This window comes from Phocoena phocoena, chromosome 4, assembly GCF_963924675.1.
Source record: "Phocoena phocoena chromosome 4, mPhoPho1.1, whole genome shotgun sequence".
NCBI classification, from domain to species: domain Eukaryota; kingdom Metazoa; phylum Chordata; class Mammalia; order Artiodactyla; family Phocoenidae; genus Phocoena; species Phocoena phocoena.
Window position 1 is genome coordinate 128,023,420 of NC_089222.1, and position 16,416 is coordinate 128,039,835.

Here is a 16,416-nt window from a genome sequence, read left to right on the forward strand (position 1 = left end):
TATTAGTGGTTCTCAAACTTTAGCTTCCATTGGAATCCACTAGAGGGATTGTTAAATAGATTGCCTAGCCCACCCCCAGACTACACTTTGAGAACTATGGGATATTCCATGATCATTTCCTGCAAATTACCAGATTTTAAAAGCAGCCGCAATTTCTAAAAAACTCAATATACAATTTATGAGAAGCATTTTATTAATGAGAATTTTGTTTTTGTTTTTTTTTTGCGGTACGTGGGCCTCTCACTGTTGTGACCTCTCACGTGGCGGAGCACAGGCTCCGGACGCACAGGCTCAGCGGCCAGGCCTCACGGGCCCAGCAGCTCTGCGGCATGTGGGATCTTCCCGGACAGGGGCACGAACCCATGTCCCCTGCATCGGCAGGCAGACTCTCAAACCACTGCGCCACCAGGGAAGCCCATATTAATCAGAATTTTCAAGCTGAGCAGGAGTGTTTTAGAAAGAGAATTTTCACCCTGGTTAGAGAACTGCATTTCACACACTAACAAATTAAACAGGTGTCAAGTATTTGTAAACCCTATCCCTACTTTGGACGTTACGCATTTTTATAATATTGTAATTTGCAAACAGATAGTAATATCTGAGAACAGAGTTCTTAAATACAAACTTAAACACAGACTTAAAAGAATGCTTCCTTCACAGAACTCAAACAGCTGATAAACAGAGTGCCAAATCTTCTGATTGGACCGTTTGAATTTGAGAGAGAGCTGATCTCCAATCATCTTCAGTTACATCAGCAGCTGTGGAATGCTCCCTGCAATCAACAAACCGTTGCTGCAGTGACCACAACTGACCCGCGTCAGAGCTTCCCTTGTTGGCAGGGTGAGTCAACAGAGCGTCAGAACTAACCCAACTTCCACTTGACATAGCAACGCGTGGATCACAGGCACTGGGACCAAGTTAAGAGGTGATATGGAGCCAACAAAGGAAAACCACAGCCTGGATATCTTAAATCAATTTCCTTTTGTAAATTTCTTCACACAAAGCCCAGTGTCAGGAGTAGGGGAGGAGGGGCAGAATCCTAAAGAACTATTGGCCAAAAATTCCATCTAAGGGTTTACCAGTGATGTAATTCCCACTAACTCCCACCTCTAAATCAAACTTGTTGAAAAAACAGCTGGAGTCACAATAAAAATTCAAGATTTCAACAATTCAAGGTGAAATTCACATTTCAACAAATTCAAAGTCTACTGCACCTGTGTAAAAATGAGGATAGTATAAATTAATCAACATAGGAAACCTATTAGGCAGAAGATACATGAATTAACACCTTTAAAAATTCTGATTTAAGAAAAGTAGTAGCCTTCATGACCTTCTCACCAGGTTTTGGTGCTGGTGTCAATTCACAGGCTTTCCCTTAAACTCAACTTATCTATTGAAAAAATGGCAACAAATATTGCAAACATTATGGGGTGTGGTTGCGCTACAGATTCTCAAGTTTCTTTCTAGCTTTATCACAAGTCTAAGAAAACAATTCATTTATAGACTTTCTAGAGAAGAAAAAATAGGGAATTTGAAATCAGACTGCATAGGCTTAAATTCTAACACCTAACTGTGATCGTGGACAAAAGGCTATGATTTGGGCTCTTCATCTGTAAATTTGGGGATAAAACAGAACCTACCTCACAGGAACAGAGTAAGAATTAAATGAGCATGCAAATTGCTTAAGAAGCAAAAATAGGGATGCTAATGATGTCATGTAAATCTGAACTTGGAAATACCAACACAAAGAGTCTAATTAAAAATTTCAGAAAATTACATATCACTTGTCCATTACATGAGCCTTAGAAGTTTTTACAAGCCACAAATTACCTTGACTTAAATGTTTTACATTTAATATGAATAGCCTGACTGTGTTTTACAGTTTCCTGATTTTTGCCTGCATTTTAGGCATGGTCACATTACAAGAGAAAAGAAAGCAACAAAACCAAAGGAAAGATAAAGTGCTTTTAATTTTCTATTGAAAAATAGAACTGCAAGACAGGGTTGTCGATGACTGAGTTCTTTTACTCTGGGGATAAGAACTGATGCTGAAGGCAGAGGGTTAAGAAGGTGTGTACACTGGCAGAGCCACTGAAAATGTCTGGCAAATAGAAGATGTTATAAGCCAATCATCAATGCTGGCTTACAAAGTAGTAATAATAATAAATGTTTACTGAGCATATACTATGTCCTACGGGCTATATTATTTCTTTTAATCCTCACAACAATGCTAGAAGTTAGGTACTTTTCTAATTATTCCCACTTTACAGATAAAGAAACAGAGAGGTGTAAGGTGAGTTTTCAAAAGAAATAACAGTTAAGACATCACAGAGATTCACAAATAAAAAGCATTCAAGAATTCAGAAAGGCCTGTGGAAGGCCCTTGACCTGCACAGATGGCCGACACCTCAGAGATAACCAATTGTGTATGCCCCATCAGGTCACATCTACATGGCTGTATGGAGCCCACGTGAATTGCCTAGTCATACTATGTAAACTACGGACAAGGCTGCAAGATGAAGGAAAAGAAATGGTACCCAGAATCCAGATGTTAGTTCCCAAGGATGGGGTATTGCAAAAGAAGTTTTTGTAACCATTAAGGTGATTATGCTGGAGTTTCACTGTAACATGTTTGTGGGTATGAGTGGCTTGGTAAATACCCATTGGGTTTTAAAGCTAGAGACCCATCCAGGACAGGTGAAATACCTTGGCAACCAAGCTAAGAACGTTGAGAAACTAGGAAAACTCAAATTGCTCCACCAGACATCCCTAGCCTGATGCCTCGTCCTGATGAACTTTGCCAACAATATCGCTGCGGATTTACTGCAGTAACTAACACTTTTCTAAGATGGGAATATCATGTGCTTTTTTCACCGAGCTTCATACCCATTTTTCCACAGAACCATTTCAATCCTATTCAATGTTTCCCTATTAGATGTTTCAAAATTAAGATAATGTCACTCAACATCACTTAAGAAAATTAGCAAAAATAAATCCTACCTGTATTTCAGGAATAGGCAAAACTTGAAGTGAAACAGTCGATACTAGATTTTTATTAAAAGAGGTTGATTTTTTTTAATCACTGATGTTATAAGAAATTTTTAAATCTTTATTCAAGGTCAAAGACAGGTTTAGAAAAATTCAGTATTACTTGCTATAACCTCCAACTTTTATAACCAGTGTGGAATGGGAATGGATTTTGATAATAGTTTCGATCCATAAAATGAGTGGAAAAATCAACCTTAAGATGGAAAGAGAAATGCTTCAATGTTTAATATATAAACCAAAGAAAAGGATAAGTAACAGAGATGCCTTCAAAAATAATGAAGTTTTGAAAATCAAAAGTTATTGGTTATTGTTCTTTCAGACTTTACCATAGGAGTCATAGAGAGGTGCCCTGGTTAGGTTACGTCTACATTAAGTCTCAAGAGCCTGGGTTCCAACCTCAACCCAACTGTCTACCACAATTTGGGGCAAATTATGCAGTTTCACTGAACCTAATTTTGTTCATATTTTATTTTGAGATAGTACTTGCCCTGCCTTTCTTACAGAGCTGTAAAGAATATAAAATTAGTGAGTGAGTCTTTATACTACAAACGTCTTGGTAAATTGGAAAGAAGTTCTCCATGTTTCATATTTGGTTTACATTATCCCTGATACAACCTCAATTTACAGTTTTAATTAAGCATAATACTGCACAAATATTTTCTATCTTAAAACAATGTACATTTTATTATACTGCTCCATACCCACAGTCATTAAAACATTTGTTATTACCTTAAGAGGGTCTACATTCAACCTTAAATTTAAAAGTCAGTTATAATTCCCATTTGTTAAGAAAGTATAAAATAAGATAAAGACAAATATTGTTATCATGGTCAAGTCTTTTCAATAACTTTCTGGGTTAAAATGCAGAGAATATAACAAATCTCAGAATTAAGTTCAGTGGGGAGAGAATATTTCCATTAAATTGATAAGAATTCCATCACTAGTATTAGTATCAAGCTGAGAAGGGATATTATAAGCATCCACACTAGAAACTTTGCAGTGAAGAAGTTACTTCTTGATGTTCAATGTACGGCAAATGAGCCTTAAGTAATAATTTCTATTTCCAATACTTTCAAAAGCAAGTTTTGATATAAGAATCAGTTACCCGTGAAAATAAACAGATGAAATTCACTGAAATGACCTAGTTTTATAATACAATAAAACTTGCTATTTTCAACTTTATAAAAGTAATGTTCCTTAGAAGAACAGTTGGGAGGATTCTAGATATCACATCAAAATACATGTCTTCCTAGAATTAGAGATGTTTTAAATGGAATGGCATGGCTTGTCTGTGGAAGGAAGTCTCTGGGGACAACTGTTAGAAGCCAGTTGATCACCTACCAGGAATGACAGAACCAAGGAGTTATACATCCAAGATGTGGTGAGACATCTTGGTGGGACACCTCTAAAGTGTCTGCTTACGGTTAAAAAGATCCAGATATTACAAGGTAACAATGATAAATAAATATGTACTACTGTCTCCTCCATTCCACCGTCTCACCATCTAGAGGCAAATTTTGTTAGATTTACTTGAATCTTTCAGATACATTTTATGCACAGAAATTTTGTTTTATATGTAAAACTTTCCTTAATGTAATTTATTATGCCTGTTTTCTGAAAATTTCTCTTTTCACTTAACATTATTTTTCATTTATGATGGCATAACATTCCGGTTTGCGCAACATAGTGAAAAAACAGGTTTGTTTAAGTGATACAAATAATGCTCAAACAACATCCTCATCTGTGGGCACTTATATACTATAGTTCTAATTCCTAGAATTGCTAAATCAAGGGGTATGCACATAAAGTTGTGAATGATTGTTCTTGATAATGTTCTTGTAGCATTGACAGTAGGAGAAAATGTGTTTCTTCACATTGTTGCTGACTCTGGCAAGACTGTTTAGTTTCTGCCAATCAGAAGGTTAAAAAAAACCCTTATCTTACTGTTTTAATTTGCATTTCTTTGATTACTAATGAGATTGAGCATATCTTTATAGGTTTATTGGCTATGTCTATTTTTTTTTCCTGAATAATACTACTTGTTAAAATTCTTTGCTTCTTTCTTTTTTCGGGTCGATTTCTTTTCAATTCTTTCAGAGGTTCATAAAGAAGTATGTATGGATAAAATTATATGACTGAATTTATAACCCAGCGAGGAAGAGGAGAATGAGGAGGGGAGGTATTTACAGGTAAAACAAGATAACAGATAATAAAGTTGGCAATAAGTTATCATTTGAGGCTGGGTGACAGGTACCTGGGGATTCATCACACTATTCTCTTTTGCATGTTTTAATTTTTTCATAATAAAAGTTCTTTAAAGTGCTTTTCTCATTTTTCTCTTATGATTTTCATATGTAGTATTTTTTAATATTCTTTTCATTATGTTTTATTATGGGATATTGGATATACCTCACTGTACTATACAGTAGGCCCTACTTGTTTATTCATTCTATATATAATAGTCTGCATCTGCTAATTCCAAACTCTAGGTCCTACTTTTTTATCCATTCTATATATAATAGTCTGCATCTGCTAATTCCAAACTCCCAATCCTTCCCTTCCCCACTCCCTCCCTCCCTTGGCGACCACAAGTCTGTTCTCTATGTCCACAAGTCTGTCTCTGTTTTGTAGATAAGTTCATTTGTGTCATATTTGAGATTCCACATATAAGTGATATCTTATGGTATTTGTCTTTCTCTTTCTGACTTACTTCACTTAGTATGATAATCTCTAGGTCCATCCATGTAGCTGCAAATGGCATGATTTCATTCTTTTTTGTGGCTGAGTAATATTCCATTGTGTGAGATATATATATATATATATATATATATACCACATCTTCTTTATCCATTTATCTGTCAATGGACATTTAGGTTGCTTCCATGTCTTGGCTATTGTCAATAGTGCTGCTATGAACATAGGTGTGCATGTATCTTTTCGAATTATAGTTTTGTCTGGATCATATGTAGTAATTTTAATTGATTTATAAGAACACTTTACAGAATAAAGAAATTTGCCTTTTGTTACAGAAACTGTAAATAATCTCTATGGACAGATATCAACAACACCATTTATTGAATAATCTATCTTTTCCCCCTCTGATGTAGAAAACCACTTTTATCTTGCATTCATTTCCAATCTACAGACAAGTTTATTTCTAGACTTCCATTTTGTCCTTTAGGCTTGTCTTTGCATATGCTATGCAATTTTAACTTCTATATTGACATATTTCCTGAGTTTTTTTTGTCTATTCTTAATGATTTTCCCAGATGACTTTTATAACAATTGTGTTAGTTTTCCTAAGTATCTATTATGCTTATAAATATCTCTCCCTCTAGAACTGCTTCTCTAACACAGTGTAGCTTGGTTTCCTCTTTGACATCAGTATGTTTTCATGTTTTTACCTGGGGTCTCATCTGTTGCATTCAGATTCTGAATTCACTTGACATACCGCTAGCTCGTGAATGTTAAATAATTCTTTTCTCAGTGCAAAATATATTTATTTAGCTACTGTGAAAGGTCAAACTGCAAAAACAGACTGGTGTAACATTTGAACACTACCATCTATATCGGTCTCATTTTTATGAATAAGCACCTGACTAGAAATTCAATAGAGGAGCATGTCATAATCAGTCTGAGGAGAAGAGCTTTAAATATAATACGCTAATTTTAGTCCTAAGCGTTTCAGTTTTTCTTTATTGCTCTACAGCTTAATAGGAAGATGAGACTTCTTTAAGAGGAAAAATATTTTTTATATGGCTTGATCAACTTATTAGAAATAAGCAGCAGAGAGCATCTGCATTCACACAGCAACTGTTAAATTAATCTGTGTTAAGTCAGCCTCAAAGCACTTGGATGCACCTACAGGATGTGAGTGTAACAGGATCGCACAGACGAACACCTGATAGGGCCTTACACTTGCTAGGTCAGAAGGAAGAAATGGAGAAGAGGGAATGTATATCCTTCTAGAATCAAAACATCAAACACCCCTGCAGTCTCTTGGGATTGTCTTGAAAAATTCAATCCCTCCCCAATCCAGATTAACCCCCTGAAATAAAACTCCCCCAAAACAAAAACAGACTGCTCCATTCAATTCATACTTTGTGAGTTAATGAAATTTAAGAGTCACCTGGAACCATCAAAGGTACATGGTGATTTTTTTTCCTGAATCAAATGTTTCATGACATGAGAACAGAAGTACACCGATCAAATGTGAAGAGAAATGAACATTCCTCATACATAGTATGAGCAACATGTGAGCAGGTCCCCAGAGATTTAAGTTCATTCTACCTAAAGCAAGAGCAACACCATTTCAGAAAGCTTCTGCAGGTGCTAGAAGCCACAAGTCCCATCAGAAAGATGTCTCAATTATCTCCTTCCCAGTCCCCTTTGATACATGACAATCTCTTTATCTTCCAAGGGGTTAGCAGAGATCTTTGAAAGAGAGCAGCCAGGAATTTTGTGGCTGCTTCCAGCTGGTCCCAACAGCCAAGACTGTCACTTGTGTAGGGTCACTGCTGAACATGCCAACAAGGGGCAGGACTGGGAGAGGCAGGAAAGTGGGCGGAGAAGACAGCGGCATCCCGGATGCGATGCACATGCTTGACATTCCTTTCCTAGTGGTTTTTCTTCGGGGTTCACAGACCAAAGCTTACGCAGGATTTAAAATAGGTCATTCCTTGTAGAGAATAGACTTGAGGACACGGGGAGGGGGAAGGGTAAACTGGGACGAAGTGAGAGAGTGGCATGGACATATACACACTACCAAATGTAAAACAGATAGCTAGTGGGAAGCAGCCGCATAGCACAGGGAGATCAGCTCGGTGCTTTGTGACCACCTAGAGGGGTGGAACAGGGAGGGTGGGAGGGAGACACAAGAGGGAGGGAATATGGGGATATAGATATACATGTAGCTGATTCACTTTGTTATACAGCAGAAACTAACACCACTGTAAAGCAATTATACTCCAATAAAGATGTTTAAAAAAATAAAATAGGTCATTCCTGTTTTCAGATGTTGAAAATGTTATCAGTGAAATGGTGAGATACCACAGCCTTCCAGCTATTTGATAGCACTGAAATGTGAAGCTAAACAATGCAGTGTCACGGGCCACTGGGCCGCTTCCCCAGCATTTTCACGGGGGTAAAATGGAGCTGACTTGAACATCGAGGATAGTTGTGAAGGATCAGAGGCGACGTTACCAAGAGACTTAAAATGAAAACCAGGGCCATTATTCACTCAGGGCCTGCTACTGTTCAGGCTCTATGCTTTGTACCTGATTCTAAATTGACTTTTCCTCCTGACCGACTTATTTATAGATACTTTGTAGATGTGGAAATTTAGGTTTAAGGAAGTTAAGTCATTTTCCTGCTCGTTATAACTCTATAATTAATTGAAGGAGTTGTGACTCAAATCCAAGGTCTGAATGACGCCAACGTCTACACTCTGAACAATCTTATTTGGGGTTGAGAGAAAGGGAAGGAAAGGGATTGGGATGGAATGGGAAGGGGAGAGGGCATTGTAGAAGGTGAGAGGGTGCCATGTAGAGACATTGGTGCTTGGAATTTCACGCAGGTTAGGCTGGAGGGAAGGGGGAGCCGCCAGGAACTGAAGGTGGAACAGATTAGTCTTATTGCTAAACAAGCAGCCACTGTCACCCTGGTCTGCTTCCGCAAGGAGCTAAATGCCTAGTTCAAGAGGAAATACCCGCTGAACTCCAGCCACTACTCCATTTTGCCAGAGGCAGAAGAGATAAGTGGTTAAGAATACAGACAGTGAAGATAGAGAGCTTGAACCTGGTCCACTTTCCAGCTCCTTCCCTGCTGATACTTCATGGGCTTGATACATGGAATGGGGATAACTTAACAATAGCTCCCTCACAGGCAGCTGCTGAATACATGAGAAGCACTTCCAACACTGCCCAGATCATAGAAAGAGCTAATTACCTGTTTATTATTGCAAAAGCCAAGGAAGCATCTATACTTACATATGCCAGAAATACAGCTATTTATTCCAGAACTAATAAATCACACCAACATGACATGATTGCCAAATTTCTAATGCATGTTAGAAACAAAAACTAAAACAAAAAACCCGAAATAACTGTAAAACAGTATTTCTTCCCATTTTAACTTTTTAAATAGAGGCAAAGATGAATTATTACACACTCTTAAGAGCTTTCTTTAATGTTTAGAACACAGAATGTCTTCCATAAATCCCTCTTGATTGAAACATACATTCTTCTCCAAGACTGAGTAAATTCAATATAGAAGACGCTGAACATTAGTTTCCATAAATGATTCAGCAGTGTGAACCATCATTGATAAATTATGTACACATAATTCACGTAACAGCTCACATACTTCCTCAGACTCCTCACAGCCTTCGCATTTACCATTCCCTCTAGCTTGAATACTTGTAGGAGAGGAAAAACAGTTTCTTTCCTCTACCCTCTTAGGTTTGGGTCCCGGTTCAATTCAAATTAAACTGACAAAAGACAGATCAACAGAGAAAAAGCATACAAATTTTATTTGATGTTAACATTTTTACATGGGTTGTAGGGCAGGGAGGGTAAGAAGAGGTTCACAAAAAGAAGTGACATCCCTAAAGAAGAGATTCGGTCTGAGAGATTATATACATTTTAAGAGAGAGCAGTTAATTGTGCAGACATGACAAAGAAAAAGAGGTTTGGGCTTCTAGGGGTGGCATTTATTCACTGTATATTTACTGTGTTCTATTTATTTAAAATAAGTAAAAGTAAACAACATAGTCCTTGCTCCAAAAACCTATGATATGAAATATGGTAAGATATAACTGGTTAAATGTCCATGTGAATAGCAGTTAATAATCAAAGATTAATATGAGTCTGGCTGAATGGGTTCCACAACCCTACACAGGGTTCTACGGAAGTGACACTTCACACATTGTTCAATTTAAAGACAAATCTACTTATTTTTTGTGGCTAAAGATTCTTACTTTGGGGAACTTCATGGAGTAAATGTTTCTGACTAATTTTTTAACGACATAAAATCAGGAGAAACTTAAACAGCAGGGAAGTGGAAGGAGGATGCTTTATTTACATCTGTGTAGTCACGTTACCTGATTAACGCTCCCAGTGAGTGGCTCTAGAAACTGAAATCACAATTTCACTGATGTCTACATTCGATCCCTGACTATATTTGCCTGTCAGGTCTAATAACTTCTTACAGTCAAACTTCTTCCTACAAAAGTGATCATGGAACTATTGAATAAGAGAACTGCTTGTCTGAATTACTAGGTCAGGTTTTCTTTATTTCTTCAGCTTCGTTAATCTCTAGTTTCTGTTCATCTATTTTTCTTTGAGTACTATATTATAGCTGACGGACCGCTGTGTTGAACACTGCTTGAGAGCAGCAATTTAGATCATTCAATAACTACTTAAAATATTAACAAGTATTTGGCACAGGGTCCCTCCCTACATCACTACTTTTATCCTAACCTCGGGTTGGAAATGCCAAATACAAAAAGCACATGTCCACTATTACAGAGCTCCTGTTGTCCTACACAGATTCATACATCCGTTAGACATTATATTTACGAACAACTGAGAATGGCATGAGATTTAATGTTAAGGAATAAAATGCAGGATTGGATAAAATGGAATCTACAACATGATCTCAAAAATGCTTTAAAAAATGAAATAAAACACACTTGTGGGTGGTAGGGTCATGCATGTTTTTATGTTTTCTCTAAGTTACCTACAATGAAGTCGTAATACTTTTCTAACTCAAAAACTCTTATACATAGTTTTAAAAACTATGACACCTCCAAACAGTTTAAAGCTCTAACTTCTGTTCCTCTTGGTTATGTGTACTATGAAAAATATATGGAAAATGGCTAAAACTGAATTTTTTTAGGCTTAAAGACATTTTTTTTTAAGTTTAATAATAGTCAACTGCCAAAGGAGATACAGATATCCCTGTACTTTTAACTCATTCCTGCAAGCCCTGAATACTCTAAGCATTGTCTCATATATCAGCATTTGCAAAAACACAATTGTTTTCACCCCAGAATATGAAGAAAACGCAGTGCATGCTTAACTTAAAGATCAATTGCACCTTGTGGGTAAAGTCTAGCCGCAGTTGAGAAGTCCTAAGATTCAAATAGAATAATTGTCAAGTTTAACACTAAATTTAAAATCACTAAACCTAAGTCACTGAATAAATTTAAACTCTCTTCAAAGCACTCATAAAATCTACAACATCCAGGCTGATAAATATTTTAAAACAACTTCCAACTTTAAAAGTTCACTCCATGCTTTCTCATACCATAAAACAAATACTTTACAGCAATGATCCCAGGAGTACATCAACCTCCTGCCTTCGCCAACCCACAATGCTGTGTGGTAAGTTTTCCACATTTGCTTGCATTTGGAAAATAACTACTTTACATGCCAGGAGTGCACTGGGCTTAAGTTGTCAAAAAATATCACACTTTAAGTATAATTGGGTAAGAACTATGGGCACACATGTGGGCAGCCTTCCAAAAAATGGAAGAAAAAAGAAAAAGAAAGCTTAACCCAGTGTTTCCAGGAAGAGACCTCATACACACAACACATTGTGCACAGTACATAATGCCTTGTTGATCTCCTTTCCTTTCACTGGGCAGTTGACATTTCAACCAGTGTTCAGAGTTACATACTATGAGTCCCAAAGGGTCCACCCAACTCCTACTCCAACAGTGCCCACATCAAAAAAAGACAAAATTGATCACTGGACCCAGCATCATCTCACATTACTATTCCCCTAAGAGATTCTAGATATCCCTGGTAATTTTACTTACCCTGCCTCAAAAGAGGGTTTTGTATGGATCAGGCCATGCCCATCTCAGGTGAGCCAGACTTTCTTAAAACTCAATGTTTAACTGATAGCAACCACCTAACATTAGTACAGACTCTGCAACATAGAAAAGAAGGAAGAATCAGGGTGATGAAGAAAGATTAGAAGCCAGAGGACAAGGATAGGGCTTTGACCCTTAATAGTCAAGTGATATTGGGCAACTCAGCCATCTCCAGATCCAAATTTCTTCATCTGTAAGATGAAGAGGCATAGACAGGAGGTCTTTCGGATACTACCTGCTCCAAAAACTGATTCTTTTCCTAGACAGTAGTGAGTTGAGATGGCCCTTCTATAGCTGCACTGTCCAGTATGGTAGCCACATGTAGCTATTGACTACATGAAATGTGGCTGGTCTGAATTAAAATATGCTCTATGGGTAAAATTTTGAGGACATAAAAAAAATGTAATATATTTCATTAATAATTTTATACTGACTAAAAAATGTAATATATTTCATTACTAATTTTTATACTGACCATAAATTGAAATTATATTTTACATTTATTGGGTGCACTAAAACATACTAGTTTTGCCAGTTTCTTTTCTCTTTTACGTGGCTACTAGAAAATTTTAAATTATACTTGTGGTCCTATTATACTTGTATCGAACTGCATTGTTTGGGAGTTGGGCCTAGGCGTTAAGTGAGGGCCAGAGGAATTCTAAGATGAAATGACATCAGGAGAGCATCTGAGTGGAACGTTGCCATTCCCTGGCTCTTCACTATTGGGACTTGGAGCTTTTCATTTCCACACAATACTTATAAATGGCTGTTTTAAAGCCTTGCTTTTGTTCTCTTGTTCTGCTCACCAACAGTGAATCAATAGCAAATAACACTGGGCCTAAAAAGAATCAATATCACTTCATTTACTCTAAGGCTAAATCTTAATTATCAACTGTAGGATTGTATTACAGGATTGAAGCATAATCCTAAATGGATGCGCCTTCACACAGGCACAACTGTTTTCCGTTTCCTTGAATTGAATATATATTTAAAGTAATAACTGAGTTTCCTTCACAAAGATGACCACAATCTTCTTGCTTTAAAACTCACATTCGAATTTAATAGGAACAACTAAAATAAACTTGCATGGATGGAGCACATTTTATTGATAACTAACTAGAAACTTTTCCACTAATTCTTACAATCTGTATCAATTAATTTAATGTATTTTATTTTATTATTATTTTTAATTTAATGTATTTTAAATCATCAAGGAAGCAGAGATCGTTTCTAGAGAGATTGTTTACTTAGAAATACAACAGGATATGAACAAAGCCAATAAAATATAAGATTCAGGTAAGTCGAGAATAAATATTCTTCTCAGAACATTTTCTTGGATGGCCAACTTTTTCAATTAGGAAATCTTAAACAAAGGAATCCATCTATTGATAATTGCCTGCAAAATCAACTACCAATTATTTAAAGCAAGCAACAGTCCCTAACCCTGAAATCCAAAGCCAACTAAAGGCACAACCATTTCAGACTGGGCTTAAACCATAGCCAGTAATTAAGTCAAATGTTTTCAGATATATGAAAGCAGAACAGAATTCAGAATAAAATATGCCCTTTGAGGAATTTTTAAATAATAAATAATAATAAATAAAGTTTTAAAATAAATTTTCTATAAAATCTATATGACCATTAGAAAACTATGCAGGAATTAAATAACAAGATTTTCTTATATTTTCAAATTCTAGCTAATATATTTAAAACAAATATTCAAACTTCCATGATATAATTTACCACCCACTCTTTTTAGGGGGAAAAAAGAGTATAATTTAAAATTTGACCAGGATAATGTGAGAGAAATCTATGTTCACACAGATATCGGCTCCTCTTTCTGAGTCTCATGATTAATCAACAACTATTTCAGACACTACACACTGTCAATTGTTTTTCTGAAGGCAGTCTCTTTAAATGATAAGATAAAATATTTTCCTTGCTAGACACTTCAAAAGAAAAGAAATGCCAAGATTTAAGACGATCAAACTTGAGCTATGCTTTTGATTACTCTTAAAGAGAACCAAGGGTTCAAAAAGAAATAATATAGAAAGTAAAACCAAGAGTAGTTTTTGAGGAACCATGATATTTTAGACATTTCCTTAAGACAGAAACATGTACAATATGTCAAACTATTGGGACACATTTTAAATAAATCTTGAGGTGCTAGTAAAATGCCTACTATAAAAACTCAATTATGCCCTAACGTGGATAATTATATCAAGCCTGCTCAAGATTCTAAGTTTTTCTCCCTCATCTTTATCTCATCACATACTTTTGGTAAATATCTCCATTTGTCCACATCTAGAATAGTTGAAATGAATAAGAAAATAGATAAGTAGTTAAGATGAGTTTTAAAGTGGCAGCCTCATTTTTACTGATTTATTTATTAATTTTACTGATTTATTTACTAATAATTTACTAATATATTAAGTTTATTTTCCTCTTTTCCACAGATTTTTCAATTCTGTTTTAATAACACAGGTGCACATAAGCAGATCTGAAAGGGTGTGTAGCAATGGAAAAGAAGTTGAACATGGTAGGGAAATCTAGCTCAAAAAAGATTCCCAGTATCATCCTCTTCTCTAAAAACCTCAAAGCTTGTTTTATCTGCTATTCCTTTCAAAGAACAAGCACAACAACAAGGGTGCTTTAGGGAAGCTTCTAGATCAAATGAAAGATAGTCTACCAGTGCGGAGAGTAAACTGATACTGCCATTATTATCCACAGAGCCACTGGAATTACACCTGTTTCCATCACTCTGATTGAAAGGATTTCCAGGACCCCAAGTTTAAACCACCTTGGGTTCAATCTGCCACAGTAAAGGCTTAGTTTTGGGGTGTTCCTGCATTCCCCATCTCCTCCTCCATCACTCCAAAGATGTGCTTCTTATGTGGTTATCAAGCAGATAAGGAGAAGTGGGCAAATCCCCAAAACCTAATCTAATTGCTCAGAGAGAACCTTTCCTTTGGTCTCTTTATTAATCTACCCATTTTTGTCTATATTCCTTTGTATTGTATTTCCTCTACATCCTAGAATGCCAGTTATCACCCAATACCCTACCTCTGCTTTATCAGTAAGAGAACCTGGAATGTATTCCTGGTGGCAATACTCCCAGCTAATAGACCACATGTACCAGCCTCCCTTGCAGCTAGGTGCTACCATCTGGCTAGCAAGATGAAGCAGACATTTACAAGGACTTCTGCAAAGGCTCCTAAACCTAATTGAACCACAGTCATCAATGGCTACTCCCATTTTAGAAACATCTAAAAGGACCCCATTGCTGAGAAAATGAAGTTCAAACTCATCAAGGCATCCAAAGCTCTTAATCTCCTACTGTCCTCACACCATCTCCCTCACCCATATTCACATGGCTTCCTCTTTTTAACCTCTACACACTTGCTGCCCCTTCTGTCTGGAAAGCCCTACCATGATCCAATTAACCTCCACTCATGCTTGAAACCCAGTTCAAATGCTGCCAGTCTTTTCTATGAAGACTTTGTACCTTCTTCCATTGTGACCTTTGGCACACTGTACTTAATTATTTCTGCATCTCTTTCTTCCCCTGTCAGGCTGTGAGTCCTTCATGGAACAGACTGAATCACTTCTCTGTTTATAAATAGCCCCACGAAGATTCTAGGGCTCCTGTCACCCTGAAATAGAGAAGGCATCCAGCACATGTCCGAAAAAATGAATGATATTTTTAAAAATTCAAAAAGTAGGAGAAAAATGCAGTGAGATTAAAAAAAATTAGGAATAATGAAAATCGAAAATCCAAGGGAGTGTCAGTAACACAGGCGCCAACCACTAATGCCCTGAGAAAATTTCGAATAGAGACAAAACAGGTGAACACATCATCCAAGTATCCAATTAAACACCCTGCATTAAACTTTCCCCTCATCTGCTAACAGAAGAATCAATTGACAGGCTTGGGTTTGAGTTTCACATGTTACATTTCTGAGATGAATGAGCAAACCAACAATGATTTTTTTGAAAAGCATAAGTAATTTAACAGTGGCAACAAACGCTGAGAATGATATTTTAACCGATTTTTTTTTCCAGGAAAAAAACCCAATACTTAAGCTAAAATGTTTTTCTCTTTACTGGCTATTTATGAAGTCAATAATGCAATAATGCAACTAAGAACACACACACAAGAAATATTCCCAACAAACTCAATACTTCCCATCTGTGTCCTTACAGCACCACCCAGAAAACTCACAAAGATACAAATTTAACCTCTGAGTCCAGGCTCATGAAAGTGAAGTGAAATTTTTAAATGGCAAATACAGACAAGGAAAGGAATTGCTTGGGAACTGGGTGGGTCTGCTTCCTATCTTGTTTATTTAAGTATATCCTCCCTGTTCATCATCTTTGTCCTGGATGTCTCAAATGGCCACGTTGATTAATTATTCAGTCCCAAGTTCCCGGTACTTGCACTATCTTAAGATAGCTCTCTAGCCAGCAGCCTTTGCTTCTACTGTTTGAGC

General features: G+C 36.6%; 1 protein-coding gene across 6 annotated transcripts in view; it reads right to left on the minus strand.

Annotated features, from left to right (window-relative positions):
• The window catches only part of APP (amyloid beta precursor protein), a 275,416-nt gene that overhangs the window by 247,203 nt on the left and 11,797 nt on the right, over positions 1-16,416 (minus strand). The window lies entirely within an intron of this gene.